A 24,959-nucleotide genomic window follows, 5' to 3' on the forward strand; every position below is an offset into this window, starting at 1 on the left:
GTATGGGGCTGTATAGGGGATTTTAAAGTAGCAGTCGGTTGCTGGTATAAATTACAACAAATAAAATTTTTACTAAATATTTCTTATGATTCTATATTTCTATTAAATCAAACACAATTACTTCTACTTATTAGTAAATCAATAACACTTGTCTGGTTCCACTGCTAATAATTAAAGCATATGACTAAGTATTACAAAACAAGGAAGATACAGAATAGCACACTTACTTAATGGGGTACTAACATTCAGATCCGCAATTGCTGGGGAACCCTGGTTGCAGCGAGGATTTGGAGTACCTTTCCTTGCAAGGTGGAAATCCTACGCGATGCATCCATCCGTAGGTGAGGCATCCAAAGTCACTGCAAGCAGGTCCAGCCTCTAAATCAACAGGCCAAAATAACTGGCAATTTTCTTTGAGCAGAAACATCTGATTTCATCCTCCTGTTGGGTTCCACCCAGAGCCTGGCCACCACTCAAGGGGGAAACCAAGGGAGTTTCTAATAAGGTTAAACACTTGGGTTCTTAATTCTTAATTTTGCTAAACAAAGAAAGTTGAATACACAATACAGATTTTACTATAATCAAAGCAAAATGATTTCTGTTTAGGAAAATTACAACAATTGCTAAATCATAAAAGTCATAAATCCAAGCCAAAAGCATAAATCCTATACCATAAGCCATTTGCCATTTACCACAGATCCACACCTGATCGATATCGACTAAATTACAGAGAACTCCACACTCCACAGCTGCAGCTGGGCTGCGTCTCACACAGGCAAAACAATCATACAAAGGGGCCCCTTACACTTATTACTCACACAACATAAAATGACAAATACTACAAACATCAAAACACCATTACGAGTATATAAAGCCATTGCCAGTTGATTATGCAGTGTATCCAAAATCCCCCTTCTTTGTTTTAAAATCAGGGCTTTTAGTGCACTGACCATCAGAAAGATTTAAAGTGTCTTTTTAGAATGAACAAGGGACACCGCATCACAGTGTCAGCACCTTCTGTAAAAACTGCCGCTTTTGGTGTTCGGGGGGGGGGGACGGGATGGATGGACGCACGCCGGGGGCGCGGTGCTAGACTGGCCGCAGGCAGTTGCTCCGCGGCGGGGGAAGGGGGGGGCGTGCGCCTCGGCGAGGCCCGGGGCCACCGCTGCCAACTCTGTGCTTGCAGGTGGGGGGGTGCGAATGCTGAGTACAGCCATGAGCGATTGCCTCCAGTATACCTGTTGTGAGTTTTTAAGTCTGTCCTCATTAATGCTTTTCTGTAGTTCTTTAATAGCAGAAAAATGAAGTCCTTCCCAATGTGACTGATGTCTCCAGTCTCTTCAATGGTGTGGGATACAAAAAGGGGTTGGTAGACACCACAAGGGTTTTTTTCATTTTCTTCATCAGAGGGAGGTGGTGCGTTCTGAGGGAAGGGTGGAGCAGAGGGCTCCACGACGGGAGGCAAAGGGGGGGCTGCCTGAGGGGCTTTCTGCTCATTTGGTCTTCCTGGAGGAAACAAGTCATCTTGTGCTTCCTCATCAGAGTCCTCATACAATCCCCTCGCCCTCAACCGCGGTCTACGTTTAGGACGGGCTCCCCTCACTAGGTTCATATCTTGACCTTTCGCTGCTGAGACCTGGACCGTGGATGCCCCTGGATTATGAGGGGTTTCCCTTGAGCTTTCTTTCTCTGCCTTAAAGTCCTTTAAAGTCTCTTTTAACAACCTCCAGGTTGTAAGGAGGTCGGTCGCAGTCTTATTACCCTGAGAAGCACTCTCAAGCAATTTCTGTCCCAATTCTTCCCATTTGCTCACACTAAATGCAGTGGCAGTGCTAGCTTCATATCCTTGCACTTTGCTCCACAGCAACATTTTTCGGAGCACTACGTCATCCACTTTGACTCCCCTGCGCTGAAGCAGCAACTTCCACATTGTCATAATCATACCCTCCTCCTTAGAGAGGCTAGCTCCCATCGCTTTGTTCCCAGCCGCTCACCTACATGGTGTCATATTTCACAAGGTTGTCTGGACTATGCAGCTCTCCCCGCCGCTACGCTTGACTGGGCTCCGTCTCCGCGGCTCTTCCCGCCGCAGTTATTTATTTCCTCGGTGTTGGGATCACGTCGGGGTCACCATTTGTCGCTGTTGAGATGGACACGACAAACACCGAATTGTGCAAAATGGCTACTTTATTGTTCTAACAAGCCTTTTTATAACTTTATTAAGAGTATGTGTCCATATATGATTGGTTTAATTAGAGACTAACAGTTCATGATTGGATGACCTCTTCTCTGTTGCAACCTCGATAACCTTCCTTTCCTTGCGGTCAGGCAGTTCCGGTCTGGTAGTTCCTTACTCTTGTTTACTCAGCTCTTCTCGGGACTTTCAAGCCTCTTAAGGGTACACGGTTATATGTTCAAGGTCAATACCAAACTTACATTCTGATCCCTCGGACCAGCCGAGGTCTCCCATAGAGGCCGTCTAGGGTGCAGTGATCATGAGATGATCGAATTTTCGATCCTTCGAGAAACAAAGAGAGGGGTTAGTAAAACTGCCACCTTAGACTTCCGGAGGGCAAACTTTGACCTCTTCAAAAGACTGATTAATAAAATCCCTTGGGAGGCTGCCTTGAAGGATATGGGAGTCCAGGAAGGCTGGACATACTTCAAGAGAGAAGTCTTAAAGGCACAGGAGCAGGCTGTTCCCGTGTGCCGAAAAATAAGCAGGCGGGGAAGGAGACCGGCCTGGCTAAACAGGGACCTTTGGCTGGATCTCAAGAACAAAAGGAGAATCTACTGCCTTTGGAAGAGGGGCCAGGTCTCTCACGAAGACTATAAAGATGTAGTGAAGTTATGCAGGGAGAACATTAGGAGAGCCAAAGCACAGCTAGAGCTCAACCTGGCTACAGCTGTTAAGGATAACAAAAAATGTTTCTATAAATTAGTTAACAGCAAAAGGAGGATTAGGGAAAATCTCCCTCCTTTACTGGATGCAGAGGGAAACATGGTAACAAAGGATGAGGAAAAGGCTGAGGTGCTCAACGCCTACTTTGCCTCAGTCTTTAGCAGTGGAACTGGCTGTTCCCTGGACACCCAGCCTCATGAGCTGGGAGATGGGGAGGGGAATCAGACTGAGGTCAGCACAGTTGAAGAGGAAGTGGTCAGAGACCTGCTACACCACTTGGATGCACACAAGTCTGTGGGACCGGATGGGTTACACCCAAGGGTGCTGAAAGAGTTGGCAGATGTGCTCGCCAAGCCGCTTTCCATGATTTACCTGAAGTCATGGCTAACTGGGGAGGTCCCATTGGACTGGAGGGTAGCAAATGGGACACCCATCTACAAGAGAGGCAGAAAGGAGGATCCAGGAAACTATAGACCTGTCAGTCTGACCTGGGTGCCAGGGAAGGTCATGGAGCAGATCATCTTGAGTGCCATTAGAAGTCATATAATGGACAACCAGGGGATCAGGCCTAGTCAGCATGGGTTTATGAAAGGCAGGTCCTGCCTGACAAACCTGATCTCCTTCTACGACAGGGCGACCTGCTTATTGGCTGAGGGAAAGGCTGTGGATGTTGTCCACCTTGACTTTAGTAAGGCCTTTGACACCGTTTCCCACAACATTCTCTTGGCGAAACTGACTGCTCGCGGCTTGGATGGGCACACGCTTTGCTGGGTAAAAAACTGGCTGGATGACTGGGCCCAAAGAGTTATGGTTAATGGAGTGGTTAATGGAGTGGTGTCCCCCAGGGCTTGGTTTTGGGGCCACTCCTGTTTAACATCTTTATTGATGATCTAGACGAGCGGATCAAGTGAACTCTCAGTAAGTTTGCAGATGACACCAAGTTGGGTGGGAGTGTTGATCTGCTCGAGGGTAGGGAGGCTCTGCAGAGAGATCTGGACAGGCTGGAGCGATGGGCTAAGGCCAACTGTATGAGTTTCAATAAGGCCAAATGCTGGGTGCTGCACTTCAGCCACAACAACCCCCAGCAGCGCTACAGGCTTGGGGAGGAGTGGCTGGAGAGCTGCCAGTCAGAGAGGGACCTGGGAGTGTTGATTGCCAGCTGGCTGAACATGAGACAGCAGTGTGCCCAGGTGGCCAAGAAGGCCAATGGCATCCTGTCTTGTATCAGAAATAGCGTGGCCAGCAGGGACAGGGAAGGGATCTTACCCCTGTACTCGGCACTGGTGAGGCCGCACCTCGATTCCTGTGTTCAGTTTTGGGCCCCTCACTACAAAAAGGACATTGAATGACTCGAGCGTGTCCAGAGAAGGGAAACGAAGCTGGTGAAGGGTCTGGAGCACATGTCGTATGAGGAACGGCTGAGAGAACTGGGGTTGTTTAGTCTGGAGAAGAGGAGGCTGAGGGGAGACCTCATTGCCCTCTACAGCTACCTGAAAGGAGGTTGCAGAGAACTGGGGATGAGTCTCTTTAACCAAGTAACAAGCGATAGGACAAGAGGTAATGGCCTCAAATTGCACCAGGGAAGGTTTAGACTGGATATTAGGAAGCATTTCTTTACAGAACGGGTTGTTAGGCGTTGGAATGGGCTGCCCAGGGAGGTGGTGGAGTCCCCATCCCTGGAGGTGTTCAAGAGTAGAGTCGACATAGCGCTTAGGGATATGGTGCAGTTGGGAACTTGTTGCTGTTAGCTCTGCCTCTTTGAACCTGCCTCTCCACGTGTCAGTGGCGCTCAGGTCGCAGAGACTAACACTGCAACACCGCAATTAGCCTGCCTCATTAAACCTGCCAATCCACATATCAGTGGCGCTCAGATCGCAGACTAATGCCGCAGGAGGTTAAGACCTTCACGGGGACATCAGTACAAACACCAATATGATGGATACAAAATGTCCGTTTATTAAACTGTGTATCTCACCTATATACCTTCACCAAGTACCTCCTTCGTGGGTGTGCCCTTAACATTACAAGCCTATCCATCACCTTACCTCGTAACAAGGGAGGGCTACAGCTATTCCTTCCGTACATCGCGAGATCTTCCGAACGCCACTCCCTACAGGAACTGTCAATGTTAGGTTAATGGTTGGACTGGATGATCTTCAAGGTCTTTTCCAACCTAGACGATTCTGTGATTACCCATCTCTTCTATTACAGGAGATATATTTACAGTAGCCCTTTCTAATTCTCCTAGCCAGGGAAGGAATGCTCACGCAAACTGCTGGAAGCCAGTTTGTCAAATAAGAAGTGGATTTTGCACAGAGCATTTTCTGCTTCAATTTGGTGCGTTGGGGTAAGTTATGCTCATCATTCCAGAAGAGGTCTGGATTTATTGAGATGCCAGTAAAAAACCCATCCTAATGTAAAAGTGACAGTCCAGTTAATAGGCAATATCTTATAGGCCTTAGAGTAACATACCCCTCATAACCTAAGGTCTTATCATATAACAATTCTTACAGGTTAGTATATGACCAGTAATATAAACCCAAATGCAAAATCCCACAGCAAACAAAGCTATGATTTGTAGAAACATTCAACAGGTTCAGGTGATAAAAACAAGGTCATCAAAGTTGACTTGCAGGGCCTTAGATTGTTCTTCTGTTGACATTTGATCAAAGGAAGTTCATCCAGATCATTCAGCTCTGCTGTGACAGTTGATACACTGCATTGTATCTGAAGGTGGTATGACCCTTTTATACTGGGAAGCATGGCTCCAGCTGATCAGACCCTTGCAGTGCTTTCCTGCAGTATTGGTAACTAACAGTACCTGATAAGGTCCTTTCCAGCATGGCTGAAGTGTGTGTTTTGCTGGTATACCTTAACGTAGACCCAGTCTCCTGGTTTCAAGGAGTAACAGACTTGAGTGGCAGGTTCAGATAAGGCTACTTTCAGCTGTGTGTGGAAAGTCCTTACACATTTCATTACTGCCTGACAATATTTTAGAAGAGCATCATCTGTCAATTTTAAATTTGCCTCTTTGGGAGTTAAGGGTGCTGTGTAAGGCAGTTACATGGGTCTGCTCATTAAAATCTTAATCATAGAATGGTTTGGGTTGAAAGGGACCTTCAAAGATCATCTAGTCCAACCCCCCTGCCGTCGGCAGGGACATCTTTCACTAGATCAGGTTGCTCAAACCTCATCCAACCTGACCTTGAACACTTCCAATGATAGGGCATCCACAACTTCCCTGGGCAACCTGTTCCACTGTCTCACCACCCTCATCATAAAAAATTTCTTATATCTGGTGAGTTAACCTTGGCTGGCCACCAGGTGCCCACCAAGCCACTTTATCACTCCTCCTCCTCAGCGGGACAGGGGGAGAAAATAAGATGAAAAACTCATGGGTCAAGATAAAGGCAGTGTGAGAAACACTCAGTTGCCAATTATCAGCGGCTCAGACAGGATGAGGTGTGAAGCACTCACTCTTTATTACGTTCTTGCAAGACCGGGCGCCCCATCAGGTGGACGCACCTAACAGCCATCATGCAATGGTTTATATCCCTTTCTCCCAACCGCCAGTTCCCTCCCCTGATTCCTCATTGGCTGAGTACTACAGGGTGTACAGACTTCCCGAACCGCCTACCGATACGCCCCTTCATGTATGTGTTCATACGTCGCATGTTCATGGAAATGAACCTTGGCTTTCTCCAGGGCGGAGAAGTTAATATGCATGAGCTCATCACACAAGCGTACTAAGATGGAAAAGTTCGAAATTCAGGTTCCCCAAGTCTTTCGGTATCTGCATCCATCTAAAGCCAGTTCCAAGTACTGGGTCATCACAGTTGACAAAAAGACCACTTGCCTTCTAGCCCTAGGCCAGGGATTTCAATGGTTGTGAATTGCTCTTGTTGATTGCTTTGGTGAATCGCTCCTGCCCTTCCCATCAGGCTTATTATGCGAAAACAACATTCTTTTCCTTACAATTCCCCCCTGTTTTTATTTATACTCTTGTTGCTTTTTGCATATTCTTAGAGTATTGTTCTATGAACATTCTTCGAGTGTTGACAACATGATTTTACATCTTTTCTCTGATGATAAGTCATCTCTTGCATCTTCATCTCCCTCTTCCTCTAGTAACAGCATCTTGTCAAGTTAGGGGGGGTGGTTCCAGAGGCATCTGTTTTGACAAGGCGGTTTCAATGAGACGCTGGACCAATCCTCGGACGCAAGGGATTATGTAGCATCCTACAGAGACAGTGGAGAAAGTAGGTGGTATCTTGACATCCTTGTTCTTCCCCAGTCCGCACATGCGCAGTAGAGTCTCTCGAACTTTCCTGGGCTTTCTGGTGTTCCTAGGGGCTTCTGACAGGGGTCCCTCCAGTACTTTTCCATTGCGCAATAGCAGTCCATAGGAGTCTGTGTTTACAGAAAAAGAACTCCGAACCATTTTAAAAACAAAACCACAGTAAATCTCCTTTAACTTATGTACATGGCAAAATACCAGCAGCATACCTGCTCCTCACATTAAAGTCACTATATTTTTAACACGAATCACCACCATATTCTTCACAATTCCTCGCATTTTATTAAATTGATTCGTGTTTGCCTTGAATGACTAAATGAATCAATTTAATAAAACATGGAATCATACATGGTATAAACATTAGGGCAGCAAATGTACACAACAGATAAAATAAAAGCTGTTTTACCCACAGTGTTCCAGGTAACCAGGACCATAGATTGCCATTCCAGCCATTCCACGTTTGCTATCTGTGATGGGGAGGCGGTATAGAGACCCACGGCCAGCTTGATAATCCCAAAGGTCCCCCACAAACCCAGCAGTGACTGAAATTGAAGGTTTTACTTATAGTCTTTGTTAATAAAACAAACTCATTATTTTCAAAGGGGTCATATGAGTTGGTAGTATTTTGACTCCTTTTAGCCATTATGAGGCTAACATACACAGTGAGGAGAAAAAGCCAGCTACCATAGTGAGGTCCGGTATGGCACATTTTTCTGTTTACCCCTGGACCCATTGGGTTGCTGCCAACGGTCGGGTTCGTGTCTTCTTAACAGCAAAAATGGAGGCCAATCCGGTCTTGCCCTCACTTGGACTTATCCTCAGCTTTTCCCTCACTCCCTTTTACTTTTTTTTTTCCTAATTCCTTTGTTCAACTGATTTATGTTTTTATGCAAAACAGTCTAAAACCAAAAATCATAGATATTACAACTTTTTAACATATTTACATACACACAGGGTTCATGTAGATGATTCAGGACCTCACTACTATTGGTGTCACTCGGTCTGTTTTGGTAAGTCCAGTCTTATTTTAGCTCCATCATATTCGAAGCTTCAGATCTCCAGGTGCTGACTCGATCTTCTAATTGGGTTCACCTGTAACTGGTCCTTTTACCCTGGAAATATGAGTCCATCCTCTTTCAGCAGTTCTTACAGCTGTCTCCATAGTCAACACCACCAGGAATGGTCCTTCCCATCTAGGAGATAAGCTTTCCTCCTTCCAAGTTTTGATCATTACTTTATCTCCAGGTTGTATTTTGTGTACTGCAAATCCTAAAGGAGTTGTCTGGGCTAACATTCTTTTTATTCTTAATTCTTTTAGGTTTTTCTCAATAGTTTTAATATATTGTTGAATCCTCATGTCTTCTATTAATGGATGCCCTAAAGGCATACCTAGGGAATATGGCATCCCGTATAACATCTCAAAAGGTGAGAGGCCTGTCTCTGAATTTGGCATAGTCCTAATATGAAGTAAGGCTAAGGGTGAGCATTTAATCCATGAGAATTTGGTTTCTATCATTAATTTAGGTAACTGTTGTTTCAAGGTTTGATTCATTCGCTCTACCTGTCTATAACTTTGTGGATGCCATGGAGTGTGATATTCCCAAGTGATGCCCAGAGCTTCTGTATTTAACTTTATAATTTTTGATGTAAAATGAGTACCCTGATCCGAATCAAATACTTTTACAATTCCAAATCATGGTATAATTTGTTCCAATAATATTTTAGCTACTGACTGGGCAGTCGCTCTGGTGGTAGGAAAAGCTTCTACCCAGTGAGTTAATTGATCTACTATTACTAGTAAATATTTGCATCTCCTAACTTTCGGTAGTTCTGTGAAATCTATTTGGATCCTTTCATTCATTGCAGAAATTGTTTTGCTGGTAGAAATACATGACATATATTCAGTTTTCTCAAACATATTGATTTTAGGGTCATATGCATTAACATGTGTGTCACCAGGTAAAAGATCAGAGTGCCTGCTTTTATCCATGATGTGCCATTAATGGTATGCACTGAACAGCTATCAAGATCTTTCTTATTGTTTGTGTCTCGAATACTTAACTGGTTTTCATTAATCTCTTTTACACTGTGTTATTGATTAATTGTAATTTAGTGGGAAATAACCACTTCTCAATTTTTAGTGATCAATAAAATTTTATTAGCAAGCGGCGAGTGAGCAAAACAGCGCTGGGTGTGCCGGGAGTCTCTGCTCTACCAAGACACACACCTTACAGGACAGAACTGAGTCCCTTTATAGTGTAGGCTTCATCCATATTCATGATGGGCGTACCCTGAGGGGTCTGCAAAGGTGTAAACAAGTTTCGCGGGCTTTTCTCAGGTTTCCATCACAGAAGGGGGGTGACTCAGCACAGGTGTTTTTGTAGTGGCTTGAAGATGGGGGCCATTTTAGCTCCCTTCTAACAACTGATTTTAACAATAGAAACTATATACATATATCTTATTTCTTATTTACATAAGAGAATTACAAAACTGTTCGGCCACAACATCCTGACTACAACTTCTTTTTCCCCTTGAGATTTGAATAACAAATACCATATATGTTTTATTACAATTCCCCCCTTTTCTTTTAACTAATTTTGTTTTTCAATTCTCCTTAACACATCACAAACTTGTTAAATATACATGGTCTGAAAGTTAACCCAATTAATAATAACACTAGGGGTTTCATAAAATGGAGGTTTAACATCAAAATTGCGATTCCTCCCACAGCCCAAATGACTACTATAGTGAGAAGAGTTGGTGGGTTCATCTTCCAATTACTAGCCAATTGTACAAACGTGTCCCCTTTCTGTCTTGCGACAGGATTTGCATGCTCAGATCTTTTCCTTCCCCATACTTTCCAGTTCTCCTTGCCACAACAATCACCTGAACTGGTTGCTTCGAGGCCTTTCTTATTTTCCCCTCTCCATACATCTCTGCCTCCTCCACCTACTCCATTCCTTAGAGCAGCGGGGCTTTCCATCTTCTCGGCAGCAGTCGTATTCTGTGGGGTTAGGGTCTCGTTGTCGATACCTAAACACCTCCCAGTTCCGGGCTTTCACTTGTGGGATCGTACAGGGCACTTAAGAGTATTTGGAATTTGCAAAGAGTTTGTACTATATTCACGTTATGGGGCTTAGGTTCATTGGTATGCACACACCCTTTTTCAGGATTTATCCCTTTTATAAATATAGTCCACCATTCATGGGACTCCTTTACAATTTTTCCTGTTGATACCCCCACTCGTAAGGTTCGACTGGTTAATTTTCTTTCTCTTATATAGCACTGGGCACAGTATTCCTTTGGGGAATAGCCGTGGACGCAGTGTGCCCACCAACTTTCCTCACAAATAGTGCATTTAAAACACACAGAAGGATAACAAACACAGTTAGGGGTTTTACAAAATTCATTTAGTCCTTCTTCCTTCGCAACACTAGCTTCAGATCTCCTGATGTTTCAGCTACTTCCCAGTGATCAGGCGTTAAGGGTCCTTTCACTCTGGTAGCATGAGTCCATCCCTTTTCAGCAGTCCGGACAGCAGTCTCTGTTGTGAGTATAACAAGAAACGGTCCCTCCCAACGAGGGGTAAGAGAGGATTCTTTCCAAGTTTTTATTAACACCTTGTCTCCAGGTCTTATGGAGTGCATACAAATTTCTAATGGAGGTCTCTGTACTACCATCCCTTTTTTGCGTAGTTCTTTTCTCCTATTCATGAGGTTTATTAAGTATGGTTGCAAATTGTCTTTTTCCAATACTGGGTGATCAGTGGGAAATTCCATATCATAGGGCATACCATATAGCGTTTCGAATGGGGATATTCCAGTATCAGTTCGGGGCTGGGTCTGGATATTCAGAAGTGCTAGGGGTAAGCACTTAACCCAAGACATCTTTGTTTCTAACATCAATTTGGTTAAGTTGTTTCTTGATTTCCCCATTCATTCTTTCTACTTTTTCTGAGTTTTTTTGGATGCCAGGGAGTGTGGAATTCCCACTTGGTGCCCAGGGAAGTCAATGTCTCTCTGATTATTTTAGACACAAAGTGGGGACCCCTGTCCGAATCAATTACTTCTATGTTTCCATACCTAGGGATGATGTTTTCTAAGACTATTTTTTTACCACAGTATTTGCTGTAGCTCGAGTGGTGGGAAAGGCCTCCACATAATGAGTGAGATGATCTACCAATACTAGGAGGTATTTGTACCGTCCTACTTTTGGTAGTTCTGTAAAATCGATTTGAATTCTTCCAAATGGTCTGTATGCCATATCCCGTCCCCCTTGAATCTTTTCTCTTAATTGGTGTTTATTAGTTTTCTGGCACGTTAAACAGCTTTTTATTATTTCCTTAGCAACATTATAAATCTCTATGCACATGTATTTAATAGCAAACTGATCTACTAACGTTTGTACTCCTCAGTGAGTTTTAGTATGGAAATCCTTCATAACTCTCCAAGCCACTGTCTTCAGGAGAACCTTCCTCCCATCAGGTAGTTCAAGGAGCTGCCTAACCTGTTGTTTGTTTTTGGGAGCCTGGAGAGAAAGAATTCCATTTACCCTCTCTGGGTCTAATTTCTTGCTTTCTTTACTGATCCAGTGACCTAAATACTTCACCTCTTCTTCTACAAATTGCAATTTAGATTTGGATACTTTTAATCCTTGGAGGCTTAAGAAATTTAACAACTTAATGTTTTCCTTTCGTACCATACTAAAGTAACACCTTCCCCCAAGTTATAATCTTTTAAGATGTGTTCGAGGGCTTGTCCAAAGAGGTTAAGGGACTCAGTAAAACCCTGAGGCAAAACTGTCCACCTCAGCTATTGTTTCCTAAAGGTATCTGGGTCTTCCTATTCAAAAGCAAAATAATTTCTACACTCCTCTTTTAGAGGACATGCCCAAAAAGCATCTTTCAAGTCTATTACGCTATACCACTGATTTTCAGGATTCAATTGATTAAGTAAAGTTATGGGGGTTTGCTACTACAGGAAATCTGGTTACAGTTCTTTTGTTGATTTCTCTTAAGTCATGCACTAATCTGTAACTCCCATCTGCCTTCTTAACGGGCAATATTGGAGTATTAAAAGGTGACATACAAGGTTCTAATAGCCCCTGATTAAGGAGTCTCTCTATTTCAGGCTTTAAGCCTCTCCTGCCTTCTTACGGCAAGGGATACTGTTTGATTCTAGTCGGGATCCCTGGGTTTCTAATGGTGACTTCAGAGGGGGTGATATCCAATCTACCCACTGTCTCTGGGGTATACCATACTTCTGGGTTAATCTTTTCTTCATCTGCCACTGTGAGGGGGCATAATCTGACTTTGAGTTCTTTTTCTTCTACTTTCAGATTAATTCTCAATTCTATAATCAGATCCCATCCAAGTAAGTTATAATCTGCTTCTGGTAATAATAAAAATGTTCTAAGATCACATATTTGCATTTTGACTCAACAATCACATCATGAAGAACCGGGGCCTCAAATGGTTCACCTTTAGCCCCTATTACACTGATTTTTTCTGATGATACTTTACAGCCTGGAGGCAGAGCCTGAATGGTAGATCTTTCGGCTCCTGAGTCCACAAGGAACTCTACCTCTTGTTGCTGAGGACCCACTTTAAGTTTTATCAAGGGCTCTTTGTTCTTTGGGGTCCCCAGCACATAGAGCCCCTGACCCCACTAATCTTCAGAAAACATTTTCTCATCTTGGATTCTCCTCCAGCAAACCTTCACATGCCCCTTCCTTTTGCAATAAAAACATTCCACTTCCTTCATATTAAAGCAGGCAGAACCATTCAATGAATGAAAATCTCTGATCCCAAAGAAACCATAGTCTCCAGGTAAACATCACATAAAACATCCATGTTCTGCACAGCTTTATTACATGCAGGCACTGGGGAATGCACAGAACAGTTTTCAGGCTAAAATAATGCAGTTTGCTGCATGTTTGAGCTGTTACACACTCTGCATTGCCTCCTCTCAACCTGAAACTCCTACTGGGTCTAGACATTTAGAGCAAGGGTAGTTTAAATCTACCGAGACTGTTGCACATGTACTTCCAGATGCCATCAAATAAAGCATCTGGGCAGCTATACCACACACGCAGTGCGCGGTGTTTACATAGCACATCACAAATTACAAAACTGGCAAGCTCTAGGCCATGGCCTGTTGAGAAGAAAGTCTGCAAAGGGCACAGCAGCATCCTCCTTCTTTGGAAAAGACACAACATTTATGAGCTGCCTAGTCAGTGTGCTACAATTATGTCAGTTCCCCATCTTTTGGCTAAGAAGTACAAACCAGATTAGCAGCTCCAAAAGAATGTGGTCTGGGGGCAAATTAGCTTGAACTTGGCTCCCCAGCCCATATACCTGCCTGTATGCTAGAACCCTGATTCTGTTGGGGTTTTTTTGTTTGTTTGTTTGTTTGGGTTTTTTTTCCTTCAACTCCTGCCAATGATGTAAGAGAGCTGCCTGCTTGAAGAACAGGCAGCCAGATTAAGCTGCAGATCTGCTCACTTTTTTCCCTCTTGGACTATTGCTTTCACTCTGATAATGTTTTACTCCGATTTTCTTATTTAAATTGATTCATCACTGTTAAGAAAAAAAAAAAAAAAGCTGCTGAAGCTAGCCAAGGGCTTGTATCTATCACAGTGATCTTTTGATCCTTGTCTACAGTCCTCAAAATACCAAGAGGACAGAAAGTTCTAAGCTGTCACCTTCTGATCACCAAGTCAAGCAGGCAAAGGTATACTGAATAATAAACGAGTCAGGAAGAAGTGAAACGACATTTAAATAGATCATTATCTGGGTATCCAAATTGATAACGAGAACAATACCACCACTTCAAGTAGGAATCCACCTAAACTTTCTGAGCTTCTCTCAGCAATTCATCTATTCCTCTCCCTTGCCAATCTTCGATCTTTTCTAGCTTCTTCCTAATATCTGCCCAAGACTTAGCCACAAACGGAGTCTTTAATAATGCCTGCCCCACAGGGGTGGCAGGATCTATTCCCGAGTACAACTACTATTAATATTCTGCCCTCGGGGAACTGACTCTCCAATTCCTTGAATTATGATCATTCTTAAATCTGCCATATGGGTTTGGTGGCCTGGGTCTTGATTATTCCAGTTGGGTTTTACCAACAGCTGCTTCTGATCTGCTGTGGGACCCACTTGATGTTGCTGGTCCCAAAGTCTCATACCTGCCCTCCTGACCATATCTCGTTCCTCCATAGTAAATAGAATTCCTAGGATAGATTGTAATTCATCTCAGGTATATAAATTTGGGCCAAGAAACTGGTCCACCCGTTCGGCTACGCCAAGCGGGTCCTCTAATAAGTTCCCCATTTCTTTTTTAAAATCTCTCACATCTCCAGTGTTGAGGGGAACAGCGACATACCCCGCTCCCGGTTCCCCTTGTGCCCCCACTCCTGGCACAAGCATTTCTCTAAGGGGGTATAATCTTCCTTCCTTAACTTTGCTTCGGGTAACCCGCTGAGGGGGTCCGGGAGATTCGGGGTCAGAATCATTGGTTACAAGTATGAGCGGGTTAGAAGGGGGGGGGGGGGTTGGTGCTCAGCACAGAGCCCCCTCGAGACAGTTTACTGCAGCCTGTCTCTGAGCAGAAGCCTAAACGCTAATTTGGGGCCGCTCGGTGCCCCCTGCCCCAGCCCCAACCCCCACCCCGGGGCAGCTGGGTGCTTTGGACAGGCCCTCCCGGCTGGGGAGGGGGCAGCTCTGCCCCCCCTCCCCCACGCTGGGCCAGGCTCCACGACACTGCTCCAGGGCTCGGCTTGGGCACGGGTCCGGCCGGTGGCGCCCCAGGAACAAGCCCTCTCCCAACTGGAGCCAGCAGCGGGAGGAGTTCAGCTGCCCCCACCCCGAAGGCAACGGTGCCCCGGGGGGGGGGGGGGGGGGGGAGCTCCTCAGCCCCGGGGAGTTGGGGGGGGAGGTGGATGTCCTGACTTCTTGGGGAATTTTTCCAATTCTCTAACATAACTCCTAAAGGACTATCTAGTGGGATATCCGGCAATTCTTCCTTGCCCCCTCCCATGGATCCAGAGGGCTTGCTTTCCCTCTGTCCCATCTTCCAGAGTGCCTTCTTTCACACACACACACGCTCCCCTTATTCGTGACTCGCTCCCTCGCGGGCTACGAGAACTGCACTACTAAAGGGTCCGCACTCGGGTGATCTCTTCGAGACCTCTCACTCATTCGCACTCTGTGGGATTACCAACCCCAACCGAACGGATAACTGCACAAAGGCAAATACTTACTCCTCCCCGGAGTCTTCGATCGGTCTTCGTGCACAAAATTTAAGGGGTTCTGCAGATTCTTTTGCTCACTCCCGAGTCCGAATTAAAAGGGGTTCGGATATCCAGCGTTTTGGCCACGAGATCCTCAGACTGGGGCTATCCGAAGATAGGGCGCCTCCCCTATCTGGGGTTTCGCACCAAAAGATCTGGATCCGAGTCACGGCACCAAATTTGTTATTGATTAATTGTAATTTAGTGGGAAATAGCCACTTCTCAATTTTTAGTGATGAATAAAATTTTATTAGCAAGCGGCGAGTGAGCAAAACAGCGCTGGGTGTGCCGGGAGTCTCTGCTCTACCAGGACACACACCTTACAGGACAGAACCGAGTCCCTTTATAGTGTAGGCTTCATCCATATTCATGATGGGCGTACCCTGAGGGGTCTGCAAAGGTGTAAACAAGTTTCGCGGGCTTTTCTCAGGTTTTCGCGGGCTTTTCTCAGGTTTCCGTCACAGAAGGGGGGATGACTCAGCACAGGGGTTTTTGTAGTGGCTTGAAGATGGGGGCCATTTTAGCTCCCTTCTAACAACTGATTTTAACAATAGAAACTATAGACATATATCTTATTTCTTATTTACATAAGAGAATTACAAAACTGTTCGGCCACAACATCCTGACTACAACTTCTTTTTCCCCTTGAGATTTGAATAACAAATACCATATATGTTTTATTACACACTGTACCTATCACCCAAAAGTTTTGTTTCAATTCTGGTCTGGTTTGCAGAGTCCTCTGCAATTCTCCTTGTATCCCTATTGTCTAGAAGGATCCACTTCCCATTCACCACAGTGGTCCCCAATTTTTGAATCTCGGTTAACTCCTGAGGGTTATATATCTTTTTCCCATAATCTACTTCTTGTTTCATTACATATAAACAACCTTTGAATTCAATTCAGTTTGTTCTAGATCAGGTCTTATCTTTGTTTGTAATTCTATTACTTCAATGCAGTTGTGACTTAATTCACCCCTAGGATCTCCATATAAAAATTGAGTAGGATTTTGAGCACCGGTTACTCTCAATTCTAATTCTGGTGCTTCCATTAAGATATTTCATATTTCAATAGCCGACTATCAGTGAGCCATTTCTCAGCCTTTTGCTGCAGTACCCCACGCACATCATGAGAGGAAAAACACTGTGATAATCGCTCCAAAAGTCACCTTTCCTGCCTCTTCAATCAGTAAGGCTGCTGCCACTAAAGACTGTAAGTATGTTGGCCAGCCCCTGCTTAAGGGATCTAATAATTTTGAAAAATATCCAATTGGTTTCTTACTTCCAGCCTAATCTTGGGGCAGAACCCCATAAGCAGTTTGATCTGAGGTAGTTATAAATAATTGAAAAGGCTTTTTAACATCCGACAAACTTAACACTGGAGGCTCAGCCAGTGTTTCTTTTAGTTTCTGAAACCTATTCTCATCTCTTCTAACACGCACCTCCTGCGCTTCTCTTAACAATTCCTGTAGACCCCGCTCTTGCCAATCATCGAATTTTTCTAACTTCTTTCTAATATCTCCCCATAATTTGGTCACGAATTAAGTTTTTAATAAAGCCTCCCCCACCGGGATGCATGCAGGGTCTACTCCCGAATACATTTGTAACAATTTTTTTTTTTTTTTTCTCCTTTTCTCGCTGGCCGCTTTATTCCCCGGCCGGGCTCCTCCAGCAGCGCGCTCAGACCGCAGCGCTCGGCGCAGCCCCCGCGGGGGTGCAGCCGCGGCCAGGCCCCCTCCCTGCGGCACCGCGGGGGGGCCGCGTCCTGGCGTGGGGTCGTGCCGCGGTCCTAGGGGCCGCCCGCCGCCGCCAACGCCTTCCCAAACCTCTGCCCCACTATTTTCTAATTGTTTCTGCTTTTCTCGATTACGGGTTCGGCTGCTGGTGGAGGGGAAGGAGCGCTAGGTTTTGGTTCCTCATCCAGGAGTTTAAGATACAACCCCTTTGTTTTCTGTGCATAGGCCTCAATCCATAGGCGACAATACCCAGTCAATCCCAAAAACTTTCTTAATTCTTTCTTAGTTCCAGGGAGCGGTAGATTAATTATCCCTTGAATCCTTTCGGGATTTATTTTTCGTCTCCCTTCTGTAATTAAATGGCCCAAATACTTAACTTCATTTTCTATATATTGGATTTGGCCTTTGAGACCCTTAACCCTTGTTTTCCCAGAAAATTAAGGAGTCCATCAGTGGCTATTTTTGTGATAGATTGGGTGGGTTTGTTCACTAAAATGTCAGCAGGATAAAGTGCTTGTTTGCTTGGCAGGATATGCTGGGGGCCTCTTGGTGGGTGAGACCCAGATACCGTTAGGCCTGCTTAATCAGCCCCCACAGGTCTGGTCTCCACCCAGATGCCGTTAGGCCTGCTTAATCAGCCCCCACAGGTCTGGTCTCCACCCAGATGCCGTTAGGCCTGCTTAATCAGCCCCCACAGGTCTGGTCTCCACCCAGACGCCGTTAGGCTTGCTTAATCAGCCCCCACAGGTCAAGTCTCCACCCAGATATTGAGAGGATCGAATAAGGAAGATTGAGAACCTCCATCCCTGCGACCTCCTAGTAGCAAAACGAACATGCGCAGAGCATATCGAAAGAAACTACGTCAACCGGGAAGACTGTATATAAAAAGGGACTGTAAAAAGGGAAGAGGGCCGCCGTTGATGGAGCGGAGACTCCCCGGCTGCCCAGCGCTGATTTTTGCTCACTAACTTTGCTTGCTGAAATTATAATAAATTCTGATTGGGTTGGAAACTTTTGGTCTCGGTTTCTCAACATATAACAATTTGGTGCCGTGACTCGGATGGAAATATAGTGGCTGGACTTGGGCAGCAGGGAAGGCGCCCCACCATCCTTTGGTGGTCCTAGCTGTTCCCAAAGTCTCCACACTTTCCACTGACGAACCCAAAATCTAAAGTAGTGAGCAAAAGGAACCGGTCGACCCTGTAATCTTTGTGCACAAAAAGTCCGGACGAAGACACAGGACGTGTAAGTATATTTGGAAATCCGTTCGGTTGGGGTTGGTGATCCTGAAGCGTTGCATGTGAGTGGTTCCAGTGGAACCAAGCGAGTGCGGACCCTCAGTAGTGCGGTTCCCATAGCCCGCGAGGGCGTGGGCCACGAACCAGGGGAACGTGTGTGAGTGAGAAAGAGTGCACTTCGGAAGATGGGACAGGGGAAAAGCAAGCCCCCTGGTCCCATGGGTGGAGGGCCCCCTGTGCGGTTGCCCCCTATCCCGCCTGATAGTCCCTTAGGATTAATGTTGAAAAATTGGAGGGATTTTTCAAAAAGCAAAGGAAAGAATAAAGCAAAAATGATCCATTTCTGTATGGAAATTTGGGGAGGTCAGAATATTAAGGAAGAACATGTCTGCTGGCCAATCTTTGGGTCTTTTGAAAATTGGGTATGTGAGGCCCTAAACACATATGTCAATTCTAAGGAACCGGTTAATCCGGAGGAGAGTGATTATGCTAACATGTGGATGGGATCAGGAGCCAAAAGCTATCTGTTTGCCCTAAAAGAAAAGGGGGGTGGGAAAAACGATAAGAAAAAACGAGACAAAGAAGAGGTTCCCTTATTACCCCCACCTTATATACCACCCCCACCACCTATTGCCAATCCACCACCCTCAGCCCCTGAGGAAACTGAGAGCGACTCTGGAACTTCCTCAGACACCCCCAGAAGTTCCAGAAGGGCAACTAGAAGTCAGGCAAAACAACAAAAATTATATCCACTCCGGGAGACACCAATGGGGGGACCACAACCAGGGATAGGATTTGTATCTATACCCCTTAACTCAGGGGATGTTAGGGAATTCAAAAAAGAAATGGGAAACTTGATAGAAGATCCTTTGGGGGTTGCTGAAAGGATTGATCAATTCCTAGGTCCTAACACCTATACCTGGGATGAAATGCAGTCTATTTTGAGTATACTATTTACTGCAGAAGAAAGAAATATGATCAGAAGGGCCGGAATGAGAATATGGGATGCCCAGCATGTACAAGGTCCTTTTGCAGATGAAAAATGGCCCATACAGCGACCAAATTGGGACCACCAAAACCCAAACCACAGAACTCATATGCAGGACCTAAGGACTATTATTATTCAAGGCATCCGAAAATCTGTGCCCAGGGGGCAAAATATAAACAAAGCCTTTAATGAGAGGCAGAAAAAAGAGGAAAGCCCCACCGATTGGTTAGAGAGGCTGAGAAAAAGCCTCCAGATGTATTCAGGATTGGATCCGGACACCCAAGTGGGACAGGCATTGCTGAAAACTCAATTTGTAGCCAAATCTTGGGATGACATAAGAAAAAAATTAGAAAAGATGGACAACTGGCAGGACCGGGGGTTAGATGAGTTATTGCGAGAGGCTCAGAAAGTGTACGTCCGGAGGGATGACGAAAATCATAAGAAGCAAGTCAGGATGATGGTGACAGCTGTCCGGGAGGGACAAAAAGGCCCAAGGAATCAGACACCTCCTCGTACACTAGGAAAATATGGGGATTTCCTAAAAGAAAACCCCAGATTCAGGACAGAAAAAACTGAAGAAATGATAAGACGAAGAGAACAGGGCACCTGTTTTTATTGTGGTGCCCAAGGACACATAAAAAGGAAATGCAGGAAGCGGCTGCGGGACGAAAGAATGTTCAAGAAAGATTAGGGGTGTCAGGGGCTCTATTTGCTGGGGACCCAAAAACATAAGGAGCCCTTGATAAAAGTTAAGGTAGGTCCCCAGCAACAGGAATTCGAGTTCCTGGTAGATTCAGGGGCTGAAAGATCCACTATCCAGATAATGCCCCAGGGCTGTAAAATATCGTCAGAAACGGCCCAAGTTATAGGAGCCAAGGGAGAACCCTTTGAAGTACCCATTATCAAAAATATAGTATTTGAAACACATTCCAAATTTGGGATGGGATCATTATTATTAGTCCCTGAGGCTGATTACAATTTATTGGGTAGAGATCTAATAATAGAATTAGGAATTAATTTGGAAGTAAAAAATAAAGAACTAAAGATTAGGTTATGCCCCCTTCGAGTGGAAGATGAAAAGGAAGTTAACCCAGAGGTATGGTATACCCCAGAAACGATTGGTAAGCTACAGATACCTCCATTTTCAGTAACCATTATTAATCCGGAGATACCTATACGAATCAAACAATATCCAATTCCACCAGAAGGAAAGTGGGAGTTAAAGCCTGAGATTGAAAGGTTACTTGAAAAAGGCCTTTTAGAACCATGTATGTCCCCCTTTAACACTCCCATCCTACCCGTAGAGAAATCAGATGGGTCTTATAGATTAGTGCATGATTTAAGGGAAATTAACAAAAGAACCGTAACTCGATTCCCCATAGTGACTAATCCTTATACCTTGCTTAGTAGGATAGGGCCAGAAAATCACTGGTATAGTGTAATTGATTTAAAAGATGCCTTCTGGGCTTGCCCCCTGAGTGAGGAAAGCCGAAATTATTTTACCTTTGAATGGGAAGATCCTGAAACCCACCGTCGACAGCAATTAAGGTGGACGGTCTTACCTCAAGGATTTACCGAGTCACCTAATTTATTCGGGCAAGCATTGGAGAAAATTCTCCAAGAATATGTGGTAAATGAAAATACCATCTTGATCCAGTATGTGGATGATCTTTTAATTGCAGGAAAGGAGGAAGCAATAGTAAGGCAAGAAAGCATTAAATTATTAAACTTCCTGGCTCTAAAGGGACTGAAGGTATCACGATCCAAGCTACAATTTGTAGAAGAAGAAGTTAAATATCTGGGGCATTATTTATCAAAAGGAGAAAAGAGAATAGATCCCGAACGAATAAAAGGGATATTGTCAATACCCCCTCCTACAAATAAAAAGCAGATAAGACAATTATTGAGTCTGGTCAGGTATTGCAGACAATGGATTGAAAATTATAGCAACAAAGTAAAATTTTTGTATAATAAATTGAACCAGGATAACCTGCTAAAATGGACTGTGGAAGATGAACAACATTTGGAACAACTGCGAAAAGATCTTATAACTGCCCCAGTACTAAGCTTACCTGACCTAAAAAGACCCTTTTCCCTCTTTGTTAATACTGATGAGGGAACTGCCTATGGAGTCCTTACCCAGGACTGGGCAGGGAAAAAGAAACCAGTAGGATATCTGTCTAAGTTACTAGACCCGGTTAGCAAGGGTTGGCCCACCTGCCTACAAGCAGTAGTAGCAGCTGCACTCCTGGTAGAAGAAGCAAATAAAATAACTTTTAATGGAGAATTAAGGGTTTTATCGCCTCATAACATTCGGGGCATCTTGCAACAAAAGGCAAAAAAATGGGTCACAGATTCCAGGCTTTTAAAATATGAAGGAATATTGATTGATTCCCCAAAACTATCCCTGGAAGTCACAACCCTCCAGAATCCAGCCCAGTTCCTGTACGGAGAACCCTGGGACTCACAGTTGATACATGATTGTTTCATAACCATAGAAAGTCAAACTAAAATTAGACCAGATTTGGAAGAGGAAGAACTAGGAGAAGGAGAAAAATTATTTGTGGATGGCTCGTCACGAGTAGTGAATAGGAAAAGAAAATCAGGATATGCAATTATTAAAGGACCAAATCTCAAAGTATTGGAATCAGGACCATTAAATCATTCCTGGTCAGCCCAGGCGTGTGAATTATATGCAGTGCTAAGAGCTTTGGAATATCTAAGAAATAAAGTAGGAACTATATTTACCGACTCTAAGTATGCATATGGAGTAGTGCATACCTTTGGGAAAATATGGGAAAAAAGAGGATTAATAAATTCACAGGGAAAGGACATAATCCATCAGGAATTAATAGTGCAGATATTAAAAGCTCTACGGAGTCCAAAAGGAATTGCAGTGATACATCTAAAGGGACATCAAAAAGGAGTGGATATCCGAAATAGGGGAAACAATGTAGCTGACCGAGAAGCAAAAAGAGCAGCCCTAAAAGACTGGACCCCAGTTGATACTCTTAGCCACGATACCTCAGAGGTAAAGAAATACAGATTGTATAGCTTCACCCTGCAGGAGAAAGCTAAATTAAAGGAGATGGGCGTAAAAGAAAACCAGGGGGGACATTGGAATCTCCCCGATGGGAGAACTATTCTACCAAAAACACTTGCATTAGAAACTTTGCAAAGGTTTCACGATCAGACTCATTAGGGAGTACAAGCATTAGTAGACCAATTTGCTACTAAATATATGAGCATTGGAATATATAATTTGGCAAAACGAGTAGTAGAAGACTGCCTAATTTGCAAAAGGGTCAATAAAACCCAAGTTAAAGAAAGACCACTGGGTGGCAGACAGCTTGCCCACAGACCATTTGCTAACATTCAGATAGATTTTACTGAGCTACCAAAAGTGGGAAGATATAAATATTTACTAGTGATAGTAGACCATCTAACTCATTTTGTAGAGGCTTTCCCCACTGTTAGAGCAACTGCTCACACAGTAGTAAAAATACTGTTGGAAAACATAATACCAAAATATGGAATGAGTGAAGTTATTGACTCAGATCGAGGTCCCCACTTTGTGTCTAAAATAATACAAGAGGTTTTGGTAGCAATGGGAACAAAATGGGAACATCATACACCATGGCATCCCCAAAGTTCGGGGAAAGTAGAGAGGATGAATGCAGAAATTAAGAAACAGCTCACCAAACTAATGATGGAAACCCGGTTATCCTGGGTGAAGTGTTTACCACTCGCACTACTTAATTTGAGAACTAGACCAAAGGCTGATCTTGGGATTTCACCTTTTGAAATGCTATACGGAATACCTTATGATTTAGAGGAACCCCAAGACCATCCTAGAGTAAGAGACCAGAAATTAAACTCCTATATTATAAACTTAATGAAATATCGAAATGAATTATGGAAAAAGGGAATGGTGGTGCAAAGACCTCCTCTGGACTTGGCTATTCATAAAATCCAGCCAGGAGACTGAGTATTAATTAAATCATGGAAGGAATCATCATTAACCCCTCAATGGGACGGACCTTACCTTATATTGCTTACCACAGAGACTGCTGTCCGAACTGCTGAACGAGGTTGGACCCATGCCCGCTTAATAAAAGGACCTATCACTAACTCTTCGTGGAAAATCACCAGCCCGGTTGGAGACTTGAAATTAAAATTCCAGAGGACTTAATGGACTTGGACCCTTACAGGATTGAGTATTTACCTAACCCTTATTACTTAGATGATGGACTTATAAGTAATGATGATGTTAAAATAAGGTGTGGAAATAAGTACTGTAATTGTCATCCCTTTGTATGTTATACCTGTAAGGTATGCAAGGAAAGGTGGTGGACTCATTGTGTTAAAGGATACCCTCCCCGAGGGGTTTGCATTTCCTGTTATAAATCGCAAAGGGAAATCACTAATTGGACATTAACCTGCAAAATATCTAAAGGAAAATTAACCTCAGGCTCAAAAGAATGGTGGGATATATTTACAAAAGGAATTGAACCAAATTTTTATTGTTATCACCCGAATGAACCAAAGCCTTTTGTAGCGGAAATCACTGAGAGCCTCTGTCGTAAGCTCATCAGTAAAGTCCGTTGTGACGTTCCTGAAATTAAACATACAAATTGAAGATCCTATTTTACGAGACAGAATCTTAGACGGCGAGTGTTTCCTCCTGAAGAGCATCCTTGCTGCCGAGAAGATGGTACACCTCGTGACTCGAAGCACCCGAGTCGACGAGCGAGGCAGAGGGAAAGACGACTGTGGAGGAAGGAGCCGTCCAACTGGAGCGTTGCTGAGATGCTGACAGAATTACCACGGGATTGGTAAAGAAAAATAGGTGAATAACATACTTTTAACCCTGTCTGCATTTCACAGGAATCAACGCAGAGGGAATCTGGTATACAGGGGAACATCATCTCAAACCTTGCATATCATAATTGTAATATTGTTATGGCTAAAATTAAGTTATTGTACTGCAGAACTGAAAACACACCAACCTTTTAAATGGTCCCTAACCAGATTAGATGGTAAAATCTTACGTACATCAACTGTACCAGGGACTCCAAGCTTCATTGTGGGATTGTGTGATCTAACGGGAATAGACCACTGTGGTAAAATTTTGAATTTAACAGGATTTTACATGTGTCCTAGTTCCAACCGAGGGAAACCATATTGTAATTACCCTGGCCATTATTTTTGTACCTATTGGGGCTGTGAAACTATTACTTCTGATTGGGCTCCAGGAGGGGGACCAGATCAGTATCTTAAAGTAGGATTTGGTCCAGCTGGGTGTACACCACCTTGGAAAGGTCCCTCAGGAGAGATGCTCTCTAAAGGAACATGTTTATATATATATATTAATATAAAAAAACCAAAAGACCCAGGGTGGATCCTGGGAAGAACCTGGGGAATTAGACATTGGGAACCTGGAGCAGATCGGGGAAATCTTATAACAATTAAGAAAGAAATTGCACCTAATGAAACCCCAGAACCCA

The sequence above is a fragment of the Strix aluco genome, chromosome W (genome assembly GCF_031877795.1).
Source record: "Strix aluco isolate bStrAlu1 chromosome W, bStrAlu1.hap1, whole genome shotgun sequence".
NCBI classification, from domain to species: domain Eukaryota; kingdom Metazoa; phylum Chordata; class Aves; order Strigiformes; family Strigidae; genus Strix; species Strix aluco.